Consider the following 20871-nt stretch of genomic DNA (forward strand, 5'->3'; position numbering starts at 1 on the left):
CAGATATCGCTTATTTTTCCATAAAAAATACCCGATTTATAAATCCTCGTCAAATAAAAAGTAAGCGTTTAAATTGCTGATATTAGTAATGATCAAACTATATGGAAAATTTACAAGTGTGCCATTTGGTGATATCTGGAAACATTCATTTAGTCGTTTACAGTGAGGGTCATTATTACGTCTGCTCCACAAACAAGTGTTGTCTGTCTGTTGTTCGAAATTTTCCCCGAATTTCAATAAATACCGTAAGCGTTCTCATTGTTTCTCTTTCATTTCAGCTTAGCAAAAAGTTTGGTAACGCCAAACATCGAAACACTCATTTGAAGATATCTGTGTATTGTAATAGTGTACTGCGAATTAGTTACAGGATTGAAAGCAAGAAGATACAAAGCTAAACTAAATACAAATGAAGCAAAACGAACATGTCATAGAACAACTAGGATACTGAAATAATTTCTAAAGTGGAACAAGGAAATGACATAAAAAGTAATGTCAGAAAAGGTGCTATTAGCTACTAACAGACATTATATGCTGCAGAAGAGCAAAATGAAGGGAAAAGTTCGTGCTGGTCCCGAGTTCATTTCTGCTCAACCATTTGCCTTGCTTCCCCAGGTCTTACGTAGGTAAAGAAAAGTTCGGACGCTGATTATACAGTACATATGTCTGTTCACTCTTTAGAACATTGCATGCAGCTGCAATGACCTTCTCCTTGTCTCTGCTGCTTATTGGCGACATTTAAAACTAAACACAATGACAGAAAAGGAATTAAAAGATTTATTACAAATTTCATATCTGTTATTGAGACAAAATAATGATAGAACATAGAAAAATGAAAGTTAAATAAATCCAAATAAGTTAAACTTTGGAGGGTTTCTTTGTTAAAGGAAGATGAATTCAAATTATATTGATTAATAACAGTGGAAAAATGACAGGCTGACCTGTCTGCTTTGTTAACCCACGCCTGGCTGAAATCGCTGTATCAAGTGATCAATTATAATGTCTTTTACGCAAGAGTTGTCTCCCCTGGCTCTCGTAGTTTTCCTTACTTTAGGAGTTATGTCCGCAGGTTGCTCTGTCAACAAGAGCACCAGCAGCTGGCATAGGGCCAACTTACTTTACAGCATCAACAGCAACCTCAAATCTGTCGCTTCCTTCGCGGTTTAGCGCACTATTCTTCCTTTCTTTTCCTTGTTCTTGTTTTCTTCTGGCCCGGGCTAGAAAAGGGCACTAAGCTGCCCTACCCTTAAAAGTCTTTAAGATCGTAGCAAGTGTTCGTTCGACATATTTGCCGGTGATGACGTAAGCAAAAAAGGTGTTCTCAACACTTGTTTCTATTTTATATCTTCTGAATCGTGCCATTACGATGATTCATTCAGGTATCTGCGTATCTTATCAGCTGACACTAAGCGATTTACAGTTGGGAACTTCTGATTGTGCCAGCACATTACCTCCTGGAGACTCCCCAGGATCCAATGGCCAGTTCAGAAATTAGAAATGTAAGACATATGGACATATAATTAATTATCTGTTAACAACCATTTACTTATTTTTGTTTATTCATGTCGTTTTCTTGTGACTAATTCTACTACTAATACTACTTACCTCAATAATAAATCAGTGTGAAAACCACGAGATATTATCGATGTATCAACTTGTAATACTAACTTCAGTACTCAGACAAGCGAATTTTTTAAGTAAAAGCACAGTATTCTGAAACACTGTAAATAGCCCTTTTCAACCAAATATTGACTAATTCTTAAAAATCGTTCGACTTGAATATGGCTTACAAAACAAAATAAAAATACAAACAGGACTGGAGCATTCTGGGCAACAGCTGGATCTCAGTACTGTATTTGAATTCTCTGTAGATATTAGGCTATATACTTTTCTTTGAGCAGCATTGTATCCTACGGTCAGCTAGTGTACCCATAACATCAAAATTGGCCTTAATATAAAAGGAGTCTGAGACCGTCTCGAAACTCGAACCAGGGTACTTTAATTCTGCATATTGTACTTACAGAGGAGCCAGTGGTGAGTCAGGCAACAGGCAGGACGGCAACAAGTCTAAACGTAGGATGTATGGTTGTTACACAAAAATATATATAGATATACACTGCATTATATTTAACAATATTAAACTTTGCTTATCGCCATGGGTTATGAGAACCAATAGATGATGGGTGTCCAGTGCCTACAAACGTCATCTAAACTTAATAAACGCCTTTATCCTATGATGAAATTTAATCTGACACTATCAAAAATTTTAATGTGCTCTTGCTCTAGAGCTATAAAAATTAAGGGTAAATGATTAAACCCTGGATCGCTGGTGAGTGCACAGAGGCATATCGTGAGAAAAGACTAAAGACCGACATAGTTGCACCCTTTTGCTGACAAACTTTTGCCACTAGTCACTGTGGAACCTACCAGAGTTTAGGCTGGCAGAAAAGAACTATAAGATAATTTTGCTGTATAAAACTAAACGGCAACAAATGATTTTGCTTCACTTCCAGTTGGTAACCAATCCCTAAGGACCTCTAAACTGCTTATCAGATTTTTTTACATTGTGATATTGAACCACGACTCATCATTACCTTTTGCTCCACTGATATCAAAAGTATTCAACATAACCTAGAGAGATGATAATCAGTTTCTCGCATCATCTAAATTGATTCTTCAGTTGTTTTTCCCTATACTTTTTGTATTTCACCCTTTCTTATTTCAATGGAACACTTTACTGATGAATGGAATTCGAGCAAAAATGTATTATCACTCCAAATACCAGCTATTCAGGCCTTTCTCCATCTCCCATTGTTCTATAACTTTCAAGTTGCTGTAGAGTTTACTTTTAAGAGTACCTGGACTAATTTTGTTTTGTGTTAGCTAGTAGGCATACAAGTAGACTAGAACTATGGAAACAAATAGGTATTTCTGATGACTTCTTCCATATCGCAATTTCTGTGCATCCTTTGAACTAGTTAACCATAAGTCACTTATTTCCACCTTTAGAAGCATAATTACCTCAACTGTTGTGAGCGAAAGATAATGCTGAGCTGCTGCTAATAGTACTGTACCTGTTATTGTGATTAAACCTATCCAGTTTATAGTTAAATGGGAAGTGGTCTGGAACCCTTTTTTTTTTAGTTTTTATCACTAATATAATTATCATTTTTAACGTAGTAAGCTAGTTTGTAGCCCATTTCCCCAACTTTATCGTCAAAACATCCCACGTATACAAGGCATGGCTGTATACACAAGTCCGGACGACCTATTTATCGTCAGAAAAATTTGGAGCGTAGTTGGCATGAAGTTCTTTTGCTTTAAAATTTTCAGTGAGTTCTACAATGTTTACTTATGTGCTGTTTACTGCAATCCAGATATCGACGATTCTATATATGACTGTTTTTTGGAAAGGATTAGTATGGCTTAGTCACAGGATTCAAAAGCTTCATTTGTTATTTGTGGAAACTGTAATGCAAAGCACAGATCAACATGGCGGGTCTGATCTTGAGTTCTGTTTATCCTCTGACTTTGTCCAGCTAACTGAGGAACCCATGCATATTTCTGGTAATAGATTAGACCTGATATTCACAGATGTTCCAGCTATTGTCAAGTCCAAGGTCTGTGAATATATAGGCATTTCTGATCATTGCGCCATTGAGATGTACATATCTGTCAATCAGCATATTCCTAATGCCACCATTGGAAAAATAGTCTGGCTGAAATCTAGAGCCAATTGGGATAGCATTATTAAAGCTTGCCAGGCACTTAATATTTCAGATTCAATATGAGATCCTGATCCCAAGAAGTTAAATGAAATGCTGATGGCTATTTTAAAAAGGTATGTCCCTAGAAAGGTCATCAAATTCAGGACAAAATGACCAGCCATGGTTTGATGATACATGTAGACGAGCTTACCATGACAAACAGAGCAACTTCACCACATGGAGACGAAATCGTTCACATGAAAATTACACCATTTTTGTTGAGTCTCGCTGTGCTGTGAATAGAACTTACCATTTAGAAATTAAAATAACTCGTTGAAAAGGAAACTTGAAGGAATTACTCAGCCTCATCTGTGGTGGACCAAATTGGCATCATCTATCTTTAGGTTAAGCTCGTCTTCCATTCCACCACTACTAACAGATGATGGTAGATTGGTTACTGGCCCTAGAGAAAAGGCTGAATTGCTTCATCGAGCTTTTGAAGCTAGGCAGTCAGCTGAGGATGTCCCTCCCCATGATACTTGTCATTCTGAGCCTATTCTTACAAAATTTGCATTTCACTCTAAGCATGTTAAGAAAAATCTGGATAATCTTGATAGCTGGGGTGAAGATCCTGATGGTTTCTTCCCTTTGCTCTTTTTTTTAAAAGTTTCTAGCGTGTTGTCTCCCAAGATTAGTAGATTCTATAGATTTTTATGTTGACATAGTATTTTGTGTATGAGTGCAAGCTTAGTAATACAGTGCCTGTTCCAAAGAGTGACATATATGCAGACTGCAGTAACTACAGGCCCATGTCTATTCTCCCTGTACTCTCCAAAGTTGTTGAATAACTTATTTTTAAACCACTATATAGGTATGTGGAATCTAAAGGATTGTTAGCTAATAGTCAATATGCACAAAGGAAACAGTTAGGTACCTGTGATGCTCTTTTAGATTTGACATGCCATTTGCAAGAGAGCCTTGATAAGGGTTTTGAGTGCAGAGTAATTCAAATAAATTTTAGTAGTATATCTCATGGCACTTATTTATAAAGTTCAGAATCTTGGAGTGGGTGGATATGTTTTAGGATTACTTGAAGATTTCCTAACAGATAGGCAGCAGCACGTTCCTGTGGACGGGATCTTTAGTGAACCAAGACCTATTGTGTCTGGAGTTCCACAGGATAGTGTTCTTGGTCCACATTTATTTTTAGTGTATACAAGTGACATGGATGTTGGCCTGGGAAACAAAATTGTTCAGTATGTGATGATGCAATGCTTGTGGGTGTAGTAAAGTCTCCACTTGTGAGAAATGAAGCTGCCCTTAGCCTCAATCAGGACATGGAGCAGATCAGTGAATGGCGTGGTCTGTGGGATATGAGGCTGAACTCCAGTAAAACGAAAACACTATTGATTAGCAGATCTCATACAGATTTTCCATCCCATCTTCCCCTTCAGGTGGATGGTGCTCTGCTAAATGAGTCTGAAGCTTTACCAATACTTGGTGTAACTTTTGACTCACATCTAACTTTTGAGAAACATCTAATGAAAGTATCAGCAAATGCTGCACGAAAGTTAGGTATTGTTCATAAGGCCTCATATATTTATAACAGTGATAAAATCAATGCAACATGTTTTAGGTCATTTGTATCTCCTTTACTGCAATATTGTTCTTTGGTGTAGATGTCTGCCTCTGCCAGAGATTTAAGAGAGCAGTTCATGGTGGTAGCTTTCTGTTTCCTTCTGTTTCCTAATATTGGTCTCTTGTTTGTCAATTCTTTAAATGTTGCGTTTTAGCGGAGATCTTTCACCTTCACAAATGATCCCTGATCCAATTTTCCTGCCGAGAGTAACCAGATTCACTGAACAGCAGCACCAATATGCAGTAAATGTGCCTCACTGTCGAGCTTCTCAGTTCCAGAGGTCCTTTATTCCTCAAACCATTGGAGTTCCTCATTGGACGGGTGGGTATCGTTCTCAGCTAGCACTCTGCTGGTCCCGCGTTCGATTCTCCGACCGGCCAATGAAGAATTAGAGGAATTTATTTCTGGTGATAGAAATTCATTTCTCGTTATAATGCGGTTCGGATTCCACAATAAACCGTAGGTCCCGTTGCTAGGTAACCAATTGGTTCTTAGCCGCGTAAAATAAATCTAATCCTTCGGGCCAGCCCTAGGAGAGCTGTAAATCAGCTCAGTGGTCTGGTTAAACTAAGGTATATTTAACTTAACTCACACCGTTGGATTGTGGAACAGCCTCCCAGAGGGTGTTGTGCAATTGGAACTTCCGAAGTTCAAGCAAAAATGCAATGCATTACTACCCTAATACAATTCGACTCGTATTTAATATTTTACTTACATCTTATTTATTTATTTGTAAATTTATTTTTTTTTTTAATAACTGATCTCCTCTTTCTGTATTTCATGTTACCTTCTAGCTTGAATTGTAAGTCAATTGTCCCTGTGGGCTTGTTCTATGTTAATTGGGTTCATCTTCTGAATAATAATAATAATAATAATAATATAATAATAATAATAATAATAATAATAATAATAATAATAATAATAATAATAATAATTTAACTCTTGGTGCTTTTAGTCATTCTTTTCCGATTTGCAATCAAATACTTGTCGCTCTCTCTTTTATATCTTTTTTCTTTCTTAATGCTGATTTTTGCTACAGGTTCTCTCTTTTCATGAAACACATTGCAATATCTGGAAGTCTGCTTAGCAAGACAATAACGATAACTTGTGGTCTGATGCTTAGCTTTTACTTCATTGATAAGCTGATCTCATATCGTAATTCAACCTTATCATTCGCAGTACAGTAGTGACATTGTGCTTAGAAATTCTGAGAACTTGACAATACTAGGGGTTTTCTATGACTTTAAAGCCTTACTAATTTGGGTATCTAGAAAATCATCTGATGTTACCCCCAAAAGCCCAGGTTTCTGAAGGCTTCCTCTGTCAACAGGGATGATGACACTTAAAATGGCGTCTTGAATTCCGCTATCAGAAGACGTCAGTTTGAGTGTTAGTGAGATAAGGAAAGGGCTTCCATCAAGCCTTAAGTTACTTTGTTCATTTCCTTGATTAAGGTCAGATGGGAGATGAAAAAAATTTATCATTAGATTTCTACCAGAATATATTGGATGTATATTCAGACAAAATAGACATATTAGGATGCCTATATTGAAATTCCGCAACTCAGTGTCTTTATCAGTACTTTATCCAGTTTCATTTATAGTATGTATACTGTAACTCCTTTACGTATCGTAAATTGAAATGCATTAGTTATATTTCACACCTGCAGTGATTTCCATAACTTTTCCAATTGTTTCCGTTTGACAGAATTTAGGCATTTAGGAAGCGAATATGACTGGGGAGTGAAGGTGTCAACTGGTTGAATAAAATGTCTGGTTTACACCAGACATTTTATTCCATTAAGCAATGGTCTGTGCTGGTATAAAGCCATTTTAATGTTAATCAACCACCTGAGGTGTAAAACTTAAAGTTCCCCCCATGCAATAAAAAAAGGTCCAAAGTTCTGGAGTTATCCTCTCAGAGAAAAATACACTGGGCTTTTGGGGGAAACTAGTTTGTCCATTTCTGTTGTCTGTTAAACTACAACACAGAAGCACTCTAGCTAGAGCCTCCATAGGACAAGACCAAATTACCGTCAAAAGCTGGGTGCCTTCCCATGTTGGGGTTCTTGGGAACGAGCAAGCTGATCAACTTGCTAAGTGCCTAGAACCCAGGGATACCTACTACCATATAGGGACGTATTTCCTCTTGTAGGTCAGAAAATGAAGGGCAGTCCCTTTGGGAGAATATTGAGATAAACAAAAAGATGTGCAGTATTACAGCATCCGTATCTCCTTGATCATATCTATATATGCCAAGGAGGCTAGAAACGATGTTGTGCAGGCTAAGGATTAGACATACAAATATAAGACTCATTCATGGGTTATTGATGACAGGTTAAAACCACCCATTCTGCGATGAATGTATTGTCCCCTTGACTGTGAGACATTTGCTGGTCGCATGTCCCAGTCTTGGGAATTTAAGGCATAGGGTCCTCTCATGAGTACGTGACAGAGATGCACATTTTATCCTTCCTTCTATTCTCTCGGGGGGAGTGGCGATTGTAATATGGAGGAGGTGGGCATCCTCAACAAAATTTAGATCATACACATATGAAGTATGTGTGTACGTATGTATATATATATATATATATATATATATATATATATATATATATATATATATATATATATATATATATATATATATATATATATATATATATATATATATATATATATATGGTAACGGCTCGTTTAACTGTACCAAAATACGCTCATAAATTTCCTCTTCAAGTATCCATATAATACCAATATGAAGTCCACAACAGGGTGGAATCATACCAATACTCAATAAACAAGGTGCAAGAATGAACTCGGGGGGAGGGGGCGAGAGTAAACAAACCACAAAAAACCATAAATTTATTATAAAATAAACAGATAGAAATTACACCTGAACCTCTTTAATACAGATAATAAATGAATCACTTTCACTCTTAATAATAATCACCCAAAATACACCTACACTTAATTAAGATAGTTACTAAACACTCAAGACCAAAAATTAGGGGGTCCAGAAAGGAGGAAGAAATCGCAAAGGACGAAAAACCTAACAAGTTACAAACTAATTTTCCTATTAATAAACTTGTCACTTATTAGCTTCTTGAATAAATAAATTATCTATATTCTCCTTGAAGAATAAGGGTATCCTCCACGTCTGGAGTAGAATAACAGGTAGTTAACCAACTCAGGTCCAAACAAGCAGCCACAACAAATCCACAGCCATGGTCAATACAATTCAAAGGCATAAAAAACCTTACCATGGGATTGCGAGATCCCCCCCTGGCTTTATAACTGAACCGGAGGTGGTGCGCTGAATCCGAAATGACCTCCAGATTGGTAACCCAGAGAGGTTTTCTAATTTGAAGATAAAGGTAATCCAGTATAAATCTTCAAGTTCTGAAGATAAAGGAAATTCACCAACAAAGGCTGCAACCATCAAGAAGCAAGTCACGGAAATATTCTTCATCCACGAAGATGTGCAAAAATGTTCCGTTCAGTAAAAGGTCCAGAGAACAATCACCTGTTCTCCAAACAGAAGCTTTGAAGTCACCCCTAAACCACAGGAGAGGAACCCCACACACACAACCTCCTTAAAAAGTAAACACAAACATTAATAACAAGCAAACAATTGTCCATGACAAGTGAAACTTACAAGGCTAGATTTAACAAATTAAATAAAATTAAAATATAATAATAATACTTAATGAAAAAGGATCACATACTCATACATACATTTTATATATATATATATATATATATATATATATATATATATATATATATATATATATATATATATATATATATATATATATATATATATATATATATATATATATATATATATATATATATATATATATATATATATATATATATATATATGTGTATGTATGTATATAAATGGATGTATATATGTATGTGTGTGTGTGTATGTTCCAGCATAACTCTGAAACGCATAGAGCAATTTCAACCAAACTTGGTATACATATGATTTACTATCTGGAGAAGAATACTGTAGGGGCAAGAAATCACTAGCACCAAAGGGGTGGGGGTGGGGAGGGCTTCCCTGAAATGGGGCTGGTTCTGCCTGTAGACTTTGTAACTAAATAAACTCTCTGAGTTTATCATACCTCATTTCGGTATACATATGAACTACTATCTGGAAAAGAATACTATGTTGGGGGTCGGGTAGGTTAAGGCATCACTGGCACCAAAAACGACAGATATTAGTGTCTAATCCATAGTTTTCAAGGTCACTGAAGTAAATAGTGACACTCCAAATGCTCTTTAGGTTCAAGTTCAGCCCCAATAGGAATTGGGGAGGTGAGAAGTGGTGACATATAAAATGTCAAAAATGTTGGGCAATGTAACTGAAGAAACTATCTTAACAGGAAAGGGGTAGAAAGAAGAGAGAGAGAGAGAGAGAGAGAGAGAGAGAGAGAGAGAGAGAGAGAGAGAAAGGGGGAGAGGAAGAGGAAGTGAGAGAGAGAGAGAGAGAGAGAGAGATATTTATCGGCTCTCATTCAGAGTTACCTCAGGCAGTGCTGGGTTGGTCAGCTAATATATATATATATATATATATATATATATATATATATATATATATATATATATATATATATATATATATATATATATATATATATATATATATATATATATATATATATATATATATATATATTATAATTTACAAGAAGTTGCTGCACAGTGCACCTCACCCCCTTCCTAATTTACCCTTTGCTTATTGAGAACCACATGGCTGATCGTATTTGACCTAGAAATCAGAGCACGGTTATCAACATTTCAATCTGTACTTCTTTTACCTGGAACAGATATTGAGATGACACGGATAAAAAAGGGCAAAGGGAGGAGACTTAATGCCACTCCCTTAAGCAGCTTAGCCCAACTAAGCTGCTTAAAACAGCCTTTCTAAAGGCAGATTAAGCTGCTGAATTGTCTTACCTTTGCAGGACCAGGGAAAAGGCAACCGAATCGCTGACCACCTGGCGAGTGACACATCATGGGCATGACGTGGCCAGAGCCCTTATAAGGGAAAGACAGCCAGTAGCAGTAGTTAGTCATTAGTTGTGGGAGCAGGAGCCATGCAGTAACAGTCCTCGAGGGACAGCCATACACGCGGGCGAGCGGTACATTTGCTGAGACCTTCGTTCTCCCCCTGCCCAACTCCAGTCATCCTCGAGGGACAGCGTGCATCGTCGGTGATAGCCCCTCGTCATTCTTCACCAGAGACCCACTTCCCCTAAGGTAAAGCGCGAGTAAAGACTTTTCAGTCACGCCTGTTTGCCCTTTAGAAAGTTTGGAGTACCAGTATCTCATTCTGTCCTTGTGCCAGTTTATCCAGTGCCATTTCCAATGTCTTGTGTTCGAGTGTAAAGTGGTCATTCATTCCTCAAGTCTTTGGCACCCTCAGTGCAAACTCGAGTCATATTCGGTGTTATATTGTTCCTTTACTGGCGTGTAATGTGTAAATCTCTCTTGCAGAGGGACCTATATGCAGTGGACTCATCTTAGACTGTGCCTTGCCCTTAATCAAGACTCCAGTAGAAGGATCTTCAGGCGTTGCAAGCCCTTTATCAATTTACTTATCCATTTTACCTTCAAATGCTTTCTTTTGTAAATATAATCCTTTAATTTATTCCAAGTGTTTACGTAACACTTCCTTATGAAGAAGAGCCTTCAGCTCATAAAATCCCCCTTTTGTCTTCGTTTTTTACAATTTCCCTTTACGTAAGTCAGAACTTCAAGGCCAATTAAATAAAGTTTCTGTTGCCGACCTGTAAAATACCATAAACCCAGGGAAATACGTAATATATATATATATATATATATATATATATATATATATATATATATATATATATATATATATATATATATATATATATATATATATACATATGTGTGTGTTTCCTGGTGCTGGTAGATTTAAAGTCTCAAAATTCATTACTTTACTCTACAGTAACCTTGTAAGATAACCAGGAGCATATAAAACAGAAAACAAAAGGAGTTATACAGGAGCTTAGGGCTCTTTCTCAAAGGGAAGATGCGTGAAACATGTGGGTACAAAAATAGGTATATTTACATAACAGACAAGTTCAAAGGAAAATGAATTAAATAAAAGTAAAATTGCTGCTGCAGTTGAAAGTCCTCCCAAAGGCGGGGAGGAAAAGCTTGTGAATGCCAGGAACACGGGCCAAGGAGAATTCCACTACTATCATCTTTCTGAAACGATATGTAACACAGGTTATGGTCTAATGCCTGAATTGGAAAATGATTTCTACTCGAGGGTGCGATGAGGGCGCCAAGGACAACCTCAAGGCTTGACTAGTGACTCGAGTAAGGGGGCAGTGAACACGTGGGCTGGGATTGAACCAAGAAATTTAGGGGACAGCCAAGACACAGGCCCAGAAGTCTAATGAATGCACAAGGGCGAAAGTAATGTGACTAAGCAACTCTTTCAGGGTACTTTACCGTCCCACAGGAGTGTCTAGCACTGATGTTGACATCGGGGCTTCGTTCCAGTCCTTCCCAAAGGCGTCAGCAACGGGTCCACGTGTGTGTGTAGACAAAGGCCGCCCACCAAAGACGTACTCATGAGTCGTAGATCAGTGGAGTGATGGAGGGGCGCCCTTGTGATGATAAAGGGCTGCAATTGAAGTTCTGCTCGCTCTGAGATTGCATGTCACCACTTGCAAAGGATATTGGACACGTGGTTGAGTTACAAAGCGAGGGGCAGCGGTCCACGTATCGATGAAGAAGGGTGGGGAGACGTCATAACTTGTGACCTCCTACATTCAGGTCCGAGCTGTGTGTGAGAGTGGTCGTAGGGCGTCGTGGCCTTTTATTACTTCTGCTCAGGCATAGTGGGGGCGATGGATTGACCCCAGGTCGTGGCTCCTGTACCAAAGGGAGAGTGCCAGCAAGTTACTGCCCCAGGCTAAGATTATCTCTGAGCTTGCCTTAAAGCCCCTGGAATGTCCGAATAACTACCCCGAACCAGATTTCACTCCCCTACACAGGTTCAAATAGACAGAGGCATAACTATTGGCCAAGCAAAAGCAGAAAGGAGGGTGTTTTATTAGCTTATTTTGGCGCTAATCTTTACAGCTCCCCCTGCAAGATGACATCCGCACCTTCAATCAGGTGTGAATGTCGATAACAGCAAAAATGAGCGAAGAAAATGCGCGACTTTACTCTAGATTCTGCTTTGCTACAACTGTTAGCTTACTTTACTTGCAACATCTGCTGCAATACTGATAAATTACATACTGAAAGTTTACTCCAGGGGCAGAGTACAATTCAGATTATACAATAAGAAAAGTTTCCTTGGAAAACTAGTTATTGCTGAAATACTTCATAAATGATGATTCTACAAATGCTTTACTAGCTTTACTTTACCGAGGAAATGCATGCATGCGGTTAGTTATGCCTTGAAGAGGCAGCATAAATGATAATACAGCATTGGTTTCAAATGATATCCCCTTTACTAGAAATTGTGATGACAATACTCAATTCATCTTTTCAATCGACGGACAATAATTGTCTACAAACTCAATGAGTAGCTAATAGCTCAAGAGGCGACAGGAGTTTGACAGCTGAGTGAGCGAGCGAGGCAAGGAGATTATTCGTGGGTTTTAATTCTCTAAACTTAAACAACGCTAAATTTTCTACTTCCACGGCCCACAACTCAGGCGCAGTCTATAAACAGTTACTCACTCAAAGTATGAGTTGGAAAATAAATAAATGGAAGGGGACTGGACTGGAATAGATTTCTCCACAAAAAATAAATAAATAAAATAAAAAGAAAACTAAACAGAATGACACAAGTGAAGGGCATGACTGCTTACTGAAGGGAAGGACACGTCGCTGGTATTACAAAGGGGATGTTAAAACTCACAAGGGCAGGAGTCTTGTGACTCGAGATTCGTTAACAAATAGAAAAAAGACAAATAAATAACAGAGTAAATGATATACGCAGAAGATCCAGTGATAATAGAGTGAGATATTTATTGTTTATGTATGAATTTAACGTCCGTCACCAATAGACAACGGCCAGGACTATCTCTCAGCCCAAGGGCTGGAAAAGGAAACCCAAAGGATGCGACCCATTCAGGAAGAGCTGACACGCATGCCTTGTGCCAAAGTACAGGTGCAAGGGCGTGCCACTTCCCACTCTGTATCTCTTATTGCTTCATAGCAAAATGATTAAGGCATTTTAAAGGGGATGATATCCCATATTTTAACTGCCTCTTGTGGTGGTAATTAAAGAAAAGCTGAAAGGAAAGATTGGCAGAGAAGGATGAGTGATAGAAATTCCAGAGGAAAGGAAGAAGATAGTGGAGGGCCTTGACATCCTCTTCTGGTTGAGAGGTGCCAAGACCTTCGAAAGATGAAGAGGTGGCACCGTGCCAAGTTCGCACAGGTGCCAGAAGAGCGCTGGAGCTCTTTGTAGACTACCTGGGATCGCCCACACCCGTGGTAATTCCGCTGTGAACCTCTCCTCCTTGGACTGATGAATCGGAGGGCCCAAGACAGAAGGGCGGCAAGGGGTGCCATCTGGTTCAGCTGCTGCAACAACTGACACAGGAATTTTGTTCGCCAGCTCGGACATTAATCGGCGCAGCTCGCAGAGTTCATTGGCCCAGTGAGGTGGGGCAGAATCATGACTCGCGAGGGTATCTGCAGCGGGCAACGAGAGAGGGGAAATGGTCGGAGGGGGCATGGTTGACTCGTAAGCAGTGGTGACCAGCTCAGGCACAAGTTGCGAATCCGTGCCTTTGGGTGAGCCTCCGCTGGGGTCAGGAGAACCTGTCTCTCTTACTACCGACACTGGCAGCGGAACCAGGCCAGGCGAAGAGAGGGGGTTTGGAGGTGGATCCCTTGGAGGGGATCAGGGGCGTGCTCTGGCACTGACATTGGCACTGGCGCTGGTAGCAATGTGGTAGTGGTCTCGTCTGTCTGGACGGACGGAGATTGGCACTGCTCAGTGCACCCAAGTGGCACTGGCAGAGGAGTTGATTGGCGAGATTCTCCTGAAGGGAGATCTGGCTGGGGCCTCGGCACTGGTACTGAGGCAGTGCGGGGCACTGGACTTGGATCTGGAGGATTATTTGGGGAATTTGGACCCCGGAATTGTCGTGGTTTGGAGGGGGACATAAAGTTCTTGCCCAGGAGGACGTCATAGCCTCCTGGAATGTGTTTCACTACAGTGAGATAAAACATCCTGGCTTTGCGGGGTCTGGTGACCCTCAGTTGGACCGTAGGGAGGATCATTTTATAGACATTCACTCCCTTGATCGTTACTCAGTTCAGCCTATTTATAACTGCCCCATACGGAATTCTGTCTTCCCAAATGAGGGAAATCTGGGTACCCGAGTCATCGAATGCCGTGACTCGGCGCACTGGGTACTTACCGCGGGGAGGGGCTACATAGATGGGACCTTCTGCAGGAGGGCCCAGGGACTTGGAATTAGTCACCGCTAAGGCGACGGAGGTGGGTTTTGAGTTATTATTAGGGCATTTCACCCATTATGCAGAATGCCCATAGACATTGCAGGTGGTGCAGTAATTTTTGCTATAATCCTTTCGCACTGCCCCTGGGGAGGGCACAGGTGTGTTATGTGATAGGGGGAGGGGAGAGGGCTTGGCATTTACGGTGGGCTTATTCCCTCACTGTTCGGTGGAATGCCCTATCTTATTACAGTACCCACATACTGCGGGTTTCGAGGATTGCCCATTCTTCTGCTGAGGGGCACCTGAGGGCCATGAGGGTGGCTGAATCTTCTTCTTCAGGGAGCTCTCCTGGGGGTGATGGGTATCCCAAAAATCAGCTAATCTGCAGCAATCTGCTAAGGTCGGGGGCTCCTTCTCGGCGATGTGCCTGGCGAGGGCTGGAGGGGCGTAGAGCAGGAAGTGCTCTATCTTCATTTGCTCAATGGACTCGTTGAGGGTCAGAACCCCCACAGACTTGAACCATTTGGCATGGGCGCACTCGGACTGGTAGGCCCAGTCTGCCCAGGTCTGGTTTACTTCCTTAACTTGCCCTCGCCAGCACCTCCTCCAGTGTTCAGGGGTGATTTTGTACCCCTTGAAGATAGTCTGGCGGACAACGTCCCAATTTTCTTGCTCCTCCGGCGGGAGAGCTATGTAAGCAATGAGGGACTTCCCTCCAAGGAAATTGCCCTACACCAGGGAGAGTTCGGTGGCACTCAGGGGGCAGGCCTTTAGGACTGTCTCGGCAGTGTTGAGCCACACCTCAGGCTCAGCCTCCATCCATTTTGGCATGCAGGAGAGTGCCTGGCTGAAGACACTCATCCCCTGGGTGGAGGGTGGAGGCTAAGGGCCACATCGTTGCAGCAGCTCGAGTTCATGGGCGAGCTGCTTGTCCTTTTCTTCCCTTTCCACGGCCTCTCTTCTCTCCTGAGCAAGTCTCTCTGCTTCTTCTCTTTTCTCTTGAGCCAGTCTCTCTGCCCCTTCTCTTTTCTCTTGAACCAGTCTCTCTGCTTCCCTTTCTTTCCTCTCTGCTTCCCGTTCTTGTCTCTCTGCTTCTCGCTCTTGTCTCTCTGCTTCTTCTCTTCTCTCTTGGGCCTCCCTTTCTGCATCCCTTTCTTTCTTTATCTCGTCCACCCTCTCCTCAACCCAGCCTCTTAGTTCTCCCCCGGAAAGGCCGAGTTCCTTCCCTGAGTTCATGAGGAATTTGAAATCTTCGCTCTGCTGAGTTCTTGCTGTCATTTTGCAGGTGGGAGAGTACACAAGTAATATACAAAATTAATTGTCCAGAGCTATGGGAATTTGGAATTTTTCCCAAAGGACTTATGAATGATCTCCCGTCCTGACCCAGCAGGTTACAGCAGGGATTAGGAATTGGAATTCTCTGGTCTCCCAAGGTACCGACAAAGCAGATTGATTGGGGGCGAGGTTGGTAAGTGATTTGGTCTCCCAAGGTACAGACGAGGCAGGCTGATTGGGGACTGGATTGGAAATGGATTGGTCTCACCAAATTACCGACGAGGCGGGCTGATTGGGGACTGGATTGGAAATGGAGTGGCCTCACCAAATTACCGACGAGGCGGGCTGATTGGGGACTGGATTGGAAATTGATTGGTCTCACCAAATTACCAATGAGGCGGGCTGATTGGGGACTGGATTGGAAATGGAGTGGTCTCACCAAATTACCGACGAGGCGAGCTGATTGGGGACTGGATTGGAAATAGATTGGTCTCACCAAATTACCAACAAGGCGGGCTGATTGGGGACTGGATTGGAAATGGATTAGTCTCACCAAATTACCGACAAGGCAGGCTGATTGGGGACTGGATTGGAAATGGAGTGGTCTCACCAAATTACCGACGAGGCTGGCTGATTGGGGACTGGATTGGAAATGGAGTGGTCTCACCAAATTACCGACAAGGCGAGCTGATTGGGGACTGGATTGGAAATGGATTGGTCTCACCAAATTACCGACAAGGCGGGCTGATTGGGGACTGGATTGGAAATATATTGGCTCCCTAGGAGAATTCCAGCACAGACAAGGTCTGATTAGCGAGAGAGTTAGTTTTACTTAATTATGGGAGAAGTTTATTCTCAATGGGAATTAGGTGGGTGGTAAGCCCAAATTCATAATAGATATGCAACACACAGCAGTAGCAAAAGCACAAAAAAAAAACAGAACAAAACAGAACATATAATGTCAGACGCCCCCAATAATACAAACAATTTGGCAGAGCGAGCCGAGGGAAAACAAAGTAAAATCAAACAAACAAATTTTCACACATTCCTAACTAACTGTGCGATGAATGTCGGTCAAGGCCGTTTGCCTCCCTGTCTGTTATCTATAGGTTGCGGACCAGCTTTCAGCGATGAAATGAATGAATGAAGGTAATGTTTTGGTAAACAGACGCGGTACTTCCCCGAACGCGAGGGAAAGAAACGGCGTTTATTAAACTCTACTAGTTCTTCACTGTGCCTAGTATGAAATATGATTTCGCCCTATTGCTAGATGAGAGAGAGGGTAATGAGTCAGTGATGCTAGTCTGACTTTTCAAACACGTGTTTGCAGTCGATTTCTTGCACCTACTTAAAGATTCAATTTTGAAATCGCGTTTTCACAGGAGGAATACACGCAATATTCCTTTAATGGGTTAGAGCCTAAATAACCTATTAGAATGGCATGCAAGCCATGTGCAAAGGCTTTCAAAAGCTAAATTTCAGCGATCCTCTCTCTCTTGTTTTCCTCTTTTTGGCATGCGCCCTAATAAAAAAAAAATCCTAGGTTTAGTCACGCTTGCTAAAATTTTCCTACACTAAATAAACACAGTTTACTTACACAGAATTTCCTTGGCCTGTTGCACTGGTTTTTCAAGGGTTCGTAATCTGTCTCGTATCCAGCTTAGCTGAGCTAATTGCTGATTTTACAGATTGCTACACAAACTACGGGAAGGGGGGGTTGCAATCGTTACGAGAATCACTGGTCAGGTCGCCATTTTTATGTTTCCTGGTGCTGGTAGATTTAAAGTCTCAAAATTCATTACTTTACTCTACAGTGACCTTGTAAGATAACCAGGAGCATATAAAACAGAAAACAAAAGGAGTTATATAGGAGCTTAGGGCTCTTTCTCAAAGGGAAGATGCGTGAAACACGTGGGTACAAAAATAGGTATATTTACATGACAGACAAGTTCAAAGGAAAATAAATTAAATAAAAGTTAAATTGCTGCTGCAGTTAAAAGTCCTCCCAAGGTGGGGGGAACACGGGCCAAGGAGAATTCCACTACTATCATCTTTCTGAAACGATATGGAACACAGGTTACGGTCTAATGCCTGAATTGGAAAATGATTTCTACTCGAGGGTGCGCTGAGGGCGCCAAGGACAACCTCGAGGCTTGACCAGTGACTCAAGTAAGGGGACAGTAAACACGTGGGCTGGGATTGAACCAAGAAACTCAGGGGACAGCCAAGACACGGGCCCAGAAGTCTAATGAATGCACAAGGGCGAAAGTAACGTGACTAAGCAACTCTTTCAGGGTACTTTACCATCCCACAGGAGTGTCTAGCGCTGATGTTGTCATCGGGGCTTCGTTCCAGTCCTTCCCAAAGGCGTCAGCAAGGGGTCCACGTGTGTGTGTGTGTAGACAAAGGCCGCCCACCAAAGACGTACTCGTGAGTCGTAGAGCAGTGGAGTGATGGAGGGGTGCCCTTGTGATGATAAAGGGCTGCAGTTGAAGTTCCACTCGCTCTGGGATTGCACATCACTGCTTGCAAGGATACTGGCTGGGAGATTGGGTTACAAAGCGAGGGGCAGCGGTCCACGTATCGATGAAGAAGGGCGGGGGAGATGTCGTAACTTGTGACCTCCTACATTCAGGTCTGAGCTGTGTGTGAGAGCGGTCGAAGGGCGTCATGGCCTTTTATTACTTCTGCTCGGTTGTAGGAGGAGCGATGGATTGACCCCAGGTCGTGGCTTCTGTACCAAAGAAAGAGCACTAGCAAATTAATGCCCTAGGCTAAGATTATCTCCTGAGCTTGTCTCAAAACCCCTGGAATGTCCGGATAACTACCCCGAACCAGATTTCACTCCCCTACACAAGTTCAAATAGACAGAGGTCTATCTATTGGCAAAGCAAAAGCAGAAAGGAGGGTGTTTTATTAGCTTATTTTTGCACTAATCTTTACAATGTATATATATTATATATATATATATATATATATATATATATATATATATATATATATATATATATATATATATATATATATATATATATATATATATATATATATATATATATATATATATATATATATATATATATATATATATATACATATATATATTATATATATATGGAGTATCATATATTGTGGTTATTACACTGGTTATTACACAAATATTAAGACCAAAAGTTACCTCACTTCGACCAGATACTTGAAACCTCATAACAAAAATATTAAGACTGAATACTCTAAAGGTACAGTGATCCCATAAAACTTACTTATCACTTGAGAAAATCAATCTAACTTTATCAAGTTATGGGTGAGGTAACAACTAACAAGCTATAAACAGACTAGTGGAAAATGGTCATCACTTCAACAAACACTATAATGGTTTCCCTGGTTCTATTTCACCTAGATAAGTCTCAGGTGAACAAACAGATATATCACTTACTTTGTACACATTCATTAATTTCTCTAGTCATTGGTGGTCAAAATGAAACACTGCTTTTAAAACTTTAAACAGGGAAATTTATTTCCAAGTTCAAAAGTTATGGCAGAGTTCACAATTTCAAAAAGATTTACTGTTATCTGACAACAGTATAAGATTTAAGTATTCCTTAATCAAGATTAATTCACAAAACTTTAATTTATTAAGAAAGCAATTTAGTTAAGTAAGATTCAAACCATTAACTTTCACTCAAGTTTTAAACATATACCTGATTAACTAAGTGTTCACCAAAATATTACTGACTGGAATCCATATAAGTATTCTCTGAAATCTCAATAATAAGCATGCACTAACAAAATGTTAGGTAATCATCAGCACAAAACTTTGTAACACACTGTGTAATTATAAAATTAGAGTAATATGATAACACAGACATATAAGAATGAAGTATGCAAAAACGGAAATATACCAACAGCCATTTCACTAAGACAAAAATGTGTTTAAAGATTATATCAATCTTTCAAAAGATTACCTTCACTTTTAAAAAAGGTTAAACTCACGTCTTCCTAAGACTTTCTCAAAGACAACACTGCCAAGTTATAATGATATGCACTTAACAGCAAGACACATTAGAACTCACTAAAAGAGATATTATCCACCTCTTATCAAAATAATAATTCTCTTTTACTTAAAGCACCACTTTATCTCTTAGCATAAGAACCAGTAAACATTACATTACCTTTTACAAGTGTTACACCATTATACACTTTCCACAATGCTTGCACAATTTAAATACCTTAGATCACTCTTACAAAATGTATACACTTCTTGGGTGAATTTAGCAAAACTTTTGCAAACAGGAGAGCAACCAGTATAACAGTAGAGAGAGAGAGAGAGAGAGAGAGAGAGAGAGAGAGAGAGATCCTATTGCCAGCAACCCCTTTGGCTAACTAACTGTTTCTCATTCAGCAATCCTCTTTTGTCTTCAAGCCCTCCCAGAATACTCAAAGAGTACACATAGGGAATTCACAGAACACCTGATTCCTCTCCTCCCAGAATACTCAAAGAATACACACAGAGAATTCTAAGGCTCAGAAGGAAATATGCCAGAGCTCTTATCAATGATTGACACCATCCGCCCACTCAAACCACCTGAGCAAACAGAAAGAAGCGATTTGCGACCAAAACTGGCTTGCTGTCGGCAGGTCAACTTCATCTACCTCTGTTCCTCATTCTTTCTACTCAAGATTATGGAAACATATAATAGACATAGGCCAAGATAATAAATTTAGAATAGGCACACAGAATAAATGTGTAACAAGCAATTTGCCGATAGCT

The sequence above is a fragment of the Macrobrachium rosenbergii genome, chromosome 21, assembly GCF_040412425.1.
Source record: "Macrobrachium rosenbergii isolate ZJJX-2024 chromosome 21, ASM4041242v1, whole genome shotgun sequence".
NCBI classification, from domain to species: domain Eukaryota; kingdom Metazoa; phylum Arthropoda; class Malacostraca; order Decapoda; family Palaemonidae; genus Macrobrachium; species Macrobrachium rosenbergii.